At 38.1% G+C, this 6,603-nt stretch overlaps 1 pseudogene; it reads left to right on the top strand.

The window, feature by feature from the left end:
- Positions 1-1,803: 1,803 nt before the first annotated feature.
- LOC106733235 (40S ribosomal protein S12 pseudogene) lies at positions 1,804-2,202 on the top strand (annotated as a pseudogene).
- Positions 2,203-6,603: the final 4,401 nt, after the last annotated feature.

The raw sequence follows: 6,603 nt of genomic DNA, 5'->3' as shown, positions 1-6,603 counted from the left end.
TGCACTAATGCTCTCATTTTGCCTGAGGTCTTCATGAATAATTGCCGGCTGCGGCTTCCCAAATATCATTTGCATTTGAACAGCTTCCCGACATTTCATGACCCATCCCTTCCCAGCAGTAATAACTTAAAAGGGGACATTGTAAGGTACAAAAACTGGTCGATGAATAAACTTTTCTCACCCCTCTGTGTCTGCAAGAACAAGGGACCATATTCCAAACCTTAGATCTGCACTGCCACCTTTAGGACGCTTGTAGATACCGCATAATGTTTTCTTAACGATGTTCGGCCCCCCAGAAGGGGAGACTGGCTGATCCTCCAGCATGCAAAGCCCGGTAAGGGAGTGGCAGCACTTACCTTGCAATGCCTCGGGAAATCATGCAGCACATCTCATTGTCTGCTCTGTCTTGGAATAATAATGGAATAATAAAGATATCTAACTAAATATATATACCCATATATAAAATGTAGATACTTGTATATATCTAAAATAAATGCTTTTAAATATACTATGCTCTTTTTAAATAATAAAACTCTATGAATATAGCCTACATTAAAAACAACTGAGGGTGTGGTGGTGCCTGCCTATGGTAAACTACTGAAGACTGGGGGATTGTGGTACTGAGTCTCTCTCTCAATGAGCATGATTTTTTAATGTCTCCCCTTAATACATAATGACTGTCTGTACTCTTTGGTGGAAACTGAAGGATTAGAGTACATAGAAGCTTGGAAAACGGTTACAGATACTAGATACACTGTGAGAAGAAGGTGAGAGAAAGAAGAGAGTGCGAGAAAGATATAAGGAGAAAAATAGAGAGGCAAGACATTTATGGGACATGGAAAGGGATTATTATCTGTTGATGATAGCGTGTATAGTATCCTCAACTGGACTGGTGTGAAGTGTATTCATGTTGGAAGAATTCACTGTACAAGCTAAGTGATGTATAGTGGTTGGATGTATAAAAGAAATTAAAATAAAATAAAGTAAATTTTAAAAAAGAACAACTGAACTTATATGGATCTTTCATGAGGCAGACAGTATTCAGTGTACTTTATTAATTTTTACCATGTTTACATGTTTTTCCTTCACTAACTTCAGGAGGTAGATACAATTATTAGCCCTATATAATTTACAGAGGAGGAAGCTAAGGCGCCAAGAACTTAACCTTCTGCACTTACACAGCCAGAGAATGGCTGAACTTGGACTTGAGCTCCAGCGGAGGGGTTAAAGTCAGTGTTCCTGGTGAGAGGAGGAATCCTGTCATCTCAGTAAGTCAGGCGGTAATGGAAAAGCATCATGCTCAGAGGTAAGAAAAAGTAGACTTAGTTTTTGGCCCTGCATCCATTCGACAAATATCACTGGTCTCTGAGAATGCAGAGAACAATAAGACAAGGGAGGTTTTTCTCTCTACTCTCTATACTGGAGGGTCACTCTTGCAGCTCAGTGGTTAAGGGAGCTGGACCCCACCTGGCTAAACAGCCCTGGCAGCTTGGAAAATGTATCGCATCTGTGCATGCCCAAAATCCTGACTGGGTGGAGAAATGGAGAAGAGATTATACCCACTGAGTACTTTCTCCCTCTCCCTTTCTCTCCCTCCCTCTGTCTCTCCCTCCCTCTAGTGTGTGCACATACCCTCTGCTAATAAAAAAAATTGTCTATATTAAAGTTGCTAGTAGGAAAGAGAACATCAGAAAATACATTTTTAAAAATATATATGAGAGTTCTTTCTCTGCCACTGCGGAGTCACGTAGAGGCAGAGGCTCAGGTGCATTCAAGATTCGGCTCCACCCGTAATCCACCACCATGGCTGAGGAAGGCATTGGTGCTGGAGGTGTAATGGATGTTAATACTGTTGCACAAGAGATGCTGAAGACCGCCCTCATCCACAATGGCCTAGCACGTGGAATTCGTGAAGATGCCAAAGCCTTAGACAAGCGCCAAGCCCACCTCTGTGTATTTCCATCCAACTGTGATGAACCTATGTATGTCAAGTTGGTGGAGACACTTTGTGCCGAACACCAAATCAAACTAATTAAAGCTGATGACAGCAAGAAACTAGGAGAATGGGTAGGCCTCTGTAAAATTGATAGAGAAGGAAAACACAGTAATCTGGTTAGTTGCAGTTGTGTAGTAGTTAAGGCCTATGACAAGGAATTTCAGGCCAAGGATGTCATTGAAGAGTATTTCAAATGCAAGAAATGAAAAGATCATAAAAATCAGCTCATGAAAAAAATAAAAATATATATGAGAGATTAGTGTAACTTATAAAATGAGCAAACTTATATTGAGTCATTGGAAAAGTCATGAAACATTTTTGCATAGAAAAATACATCATGACTTTTCCTATGACTAAATAGATAGGGAATCAAAATAGAGTAATGTGATGAAAGTGACTGAGAGACCATTTTACATTGGCTGGTCTAAATACAGGTGGTTTTAAGCTTTGGACCATCCTTTTTATTTATGCATTTTTTTTAATTTCAAAAAAAGTTTTAGTTTTAATAGATTTTTAAAAATGTTAAGAGGAATTTCCTAAAGACTTAGAGCCAGGGTAAAGGGTAGGATTCAGTTCAAAAAGTAGTAGTAGTAGTAATAGTTATAGTAGTAGTTCAAGAGAAGATTTAAAAATCCTTAAATCTGAAAAATGAAGCATAGAAGAAAATCAGTAATGTTTTGATCAAAAGTCATAAAATTCTATTTCACCAGTTCAGTCTCATGTAATTAATCTCTCTTATGTTGAATTTGCAGTGTTACTGTGGTCTGATCTTTCCATTTAAATTCTGGAAGTTAACGTTCAACGTTATTATTGATCTTTGCAGACTTGTCCCTACCATTAAATGGACCATTCTCTTGGTGTTTTTTGTGCTCTTATTTCTGTGTGTATGTATTTCATTTTCTTGGTATAGCATTCCCTTCACAACCTCTTGGAGAGCTGGTTTGGTATTGGTAAATTTTTCAGGTTTTGTTTACCTGAGAATGTTTTTGTCTTTTCTTCCCATATGAAGGATAATCATACAGGGTATAGTATTCTTGGTTGAAATTGTTTTTCATTTATTACTTTGAATATATTTTCCTATTCTGTCCTTGCTTGTATTGCTTACAATGAGAGGTCCAACGTTAGCTTGATGGGATAGCCTTTGAAAGTAACTTGATGTTTCTCTCTTGCCCATTTTAGAATCTTGTCTCTATCTATGGTTTTGGTCAATCTGGCTATGATGTGCCTTGGAGAAGATCTTCTTAGGTTGATTCTATGTGGGGTCCTTTATATTTCTTGGGTTGGGATATTTGAATGCCTCTTTAGGTTTGCAAAGTTTTCTTCTGGGATTTCATGGAATAGATTATCAATGCCCTGATTAGTTTCTTCACCTTCTGAGATACCAATTATCTGGATGGTTGGGCATTTAATGGTATCTAGTATTACTTGTACATTATTCTCATTGTTTTGGGTTATTTTCTCAGTCTTTTAGGTGATTTATTTGTGAGAGTTTTTCACTATAGGGCATGTGTGCTCGCCAGACAGAGAGAGACATAGAGACAGAAAGCGAGAAATCACCCCCCAGGGGGGATGGTCACGCCACAATCCCTTCTCTTCCATTCTCCTCTCGGGATCTTGGGCACACACGCACATGCGCCCAGCATGTTTTAAGCCACCGGGTCCAGGATGCGAACCATGGTCGACCACGTGGTAGTCCAGCGACATAGCCATTACGCTAACTGCTGGTTCCCTTTGGTGAATTTTTCTAGTCCTGCAATTCTGTCTTCTACATCTGAGATTTGATCTTTTGCATGATCTAATCTGCTTTTAATACTTGCAGGGTATGTTTTGACTTCCTGTATTACAGCCTTCATCTCTAACTATTCTGTTTGATTCTTTTTTATGATGTGTATTTCCTCTTTCTGATCATCCAAGAACTTTGTCATTTCCTGGAAATTGGGACCACTTTTCTCTTAAATCTTCTGAAGTTCATTGTCTCTCTTCTCTTGCATCTCCGTAAGCTTCGTAAGCTTCGTTGCTTTGAATATTCTAAATTCTTTATCTGATATTTTCACGATTTCCATTGTGTCATCTGTGGAGACTGAGGAGTTATTCTTTTCCCTTGGGGGAGAGATATTTCCTTGGCTTCTCATATTTCTTGTTCCTCTGCAGTGATTTCTGGTCACCTGATGGATTATTTGTTTTTTTCTAATTTTTGAAGTTAAATCTGAGCATTCAAAAGTATGCAGGAGGAGATAATCTCCAATGTCTTTCAGTACCACTTTTCTCCCTTTGTATAGCAGATTTCATGGGAATTGAGGATTACTCTGACCCTGGCTAGGTCTTGGAGTCAGGAGGGTGAAATCTGGGCAAAAAATCTTCAGTTGTCCTAGTCCCTGAAAGGGACAGCTCAGAGCTCAAATGTAGATGGCTTGCGATTGGCCTGTCCTGGCTAGATCTTGGGGTCAGGAATGTGAAATATGGGCAGAAAATCTTCAGTTGTCAGCTATGATCCATCATTTAAGAAAAAAAAAATAGACCTCCCTTTATGAAAACCTAGGGAGCATTCCAGAAAGACATGAAGAGCTGCTGCAACACCCTGAGAAAGGAAGCACATCAACATGTTTGAAGGGCAAAAATAAGACCCATTGTCAGGAGTTTAGAAGGAAAGAGAGAGTGTGGAAGAGGAAGGCCTGAGAGCCAGGCACAGCCACCACATAGAGGACTTGATCAGGTAGGGCCATGTGTGGGCATTCCATAGCATATGGAAGAGAAGCATTTGGTAGGCTTTAAGCTTATCAAAAAGATCACTGTGGCTACTCTACAGTTCACTCAAGAGTAAGCAGGGTGGAAGCAGTGTACCCATAAGAAATCACTTGCAATAGAGCATCAAGAGATGAAGATTCCTTTGACTAATAGGAATGAACAGATGAACAGACCTAGAGGATCTGCAGTGTGCTGGGGTCACAGCATGTACAGGTATGGCTGATGCTTCTATGTAGAAGGGAGGGAAAAGATAAAAGAAATACACAAGCCTTGGGGGTATCTATTACATGGAAGGAAACATTTTAAGAAAGGAGGAGAACAGACCTAGAGTTGTATGATAAGACCCTGTTAGATATTATAGTCCTTAAGTATTACACAGTTGCAACCAAGTATTTTGCAGTCTCTGAGCCTCCACATACTCCTCTGTAAACATACCGAGAACTGATCCCCATTGGATTAGCTTTGTGTGTCTATGTGAGGTTTAGTTGTAGTTTGCACAGAACAGGTTTAAAAGCTACCAAATCAATGGGTAATGATGGAAATATACAGTAAAATGACTTGGATGGGGGCCAACAGGTGATTAAGGTGCTGGATCCCACATGCCCAACCATGGTTTGAGTCTCTGACTCAATGGCTTGAAAATCTGGCTGGGCATGTGTGTGTGTGTATCCAAAATTCCAATAGAATCAAAGAGTGGCTATCCCACTAGAAGATGATTTCTCATTTTCTCTCTCTCTGTCTCTTTCTCTGGTGAGGGTATGCTCTCTATAGCCAAAAAAAAAAAAAACTTTTGATGATCCTGTTTGGGAAAAAATAGCTGTAGTTGACCCTCTCAAAGAAAATATCCAGAGTGAAGATGTAGTTATCTTCTAGAGTCACAATTCTTCCACCTTATTATTACTGGTTTAAAATGGATTTTCATGTTAAATATCTCTGAAAGTTTTGGAGTCAGAATTTCCATAGATAACAGAAGTATCATTCTGCTTGTGGATATGTGTATATATATAGATATAGATAGATAGATTGATTGATAGATTGAATTAAGTTCTTCTTTATTTGATAATAATTGTTCTTTACATAAGTTACTATCAAGTATTCAACTACTTGGACTCAATTCTTTTTCTCAAGTTATTTTTAGGAGATTTGGACAAGTTTGAGAATTATTATTGTGATATATAGATTTTTCTTAATTTAAGAAAATTCCAAGAAATCAAAAAGATTTCATATATAGCATACATGAAATGGAAACAAAGAAATGGAAAGAAACATTTAATCCTCTGGAAAAAATATGGAGAAATATCAGTTATGTGGACTTGTATTTTAAAATGGATCCTTCTTTCCACTTAGATTGTAAGAGCTGAGAATATTCTTGTCCTGTTCCTTAGAATTTTTATAGAATTTCCATTTTGCAGTTCACTTTCTGTAAAGACTTGCAGGACAACTGAATCATTTGTATTACCAAAACAAAGATATGTGTCCCACTAAGTTATATTTAAGCTACTTGATTTAGATTCTTGATAAAACTTATTATACATTAAGAATCAGATACCCCCTGAACTACATTTGAGATATTATCAGACTTTGGAGACATGGTCCTGAAGTAGAGTTAATTTAGCTAACCATCTGTATTTGGCTAGCCATGTTTACTATCATTCTTAATTTAGTAGCTGTAGGCAATTCAAGCATTGGTCAGAATTGAACCACCTATCCTTTCGTAGTCCTTGGAACCCTAAAATGTTGTGAGCCTACACTTCCATAAGAAACAAGAGGACAATTTTTATTCTTAGTAGTGAAAGTAGTGACAGATATCTCCTTATTATCATGGTAGCACAATTTAATATTTCATAATGCCAAGCTCTGTT

This window comes from Tupaia chinensis, unplaced genomic scaffold (assembly GCF_000334495.1).
Source record: "Tupaia chinensis unplaced genomic scaffold, TupChi_1.0 Scaffold141724_1, whole genome shotgun sequence".
NCBI classification, from domain to species: Eukaryota; Metazoa; Chordata; class Mammalia; order Scandentia; family Tupaiidae; genus Tupaia; species Tupaia belangeri.
This window is presented reverse-complemented; position numbering and strand designations above follow the sequence as displayed.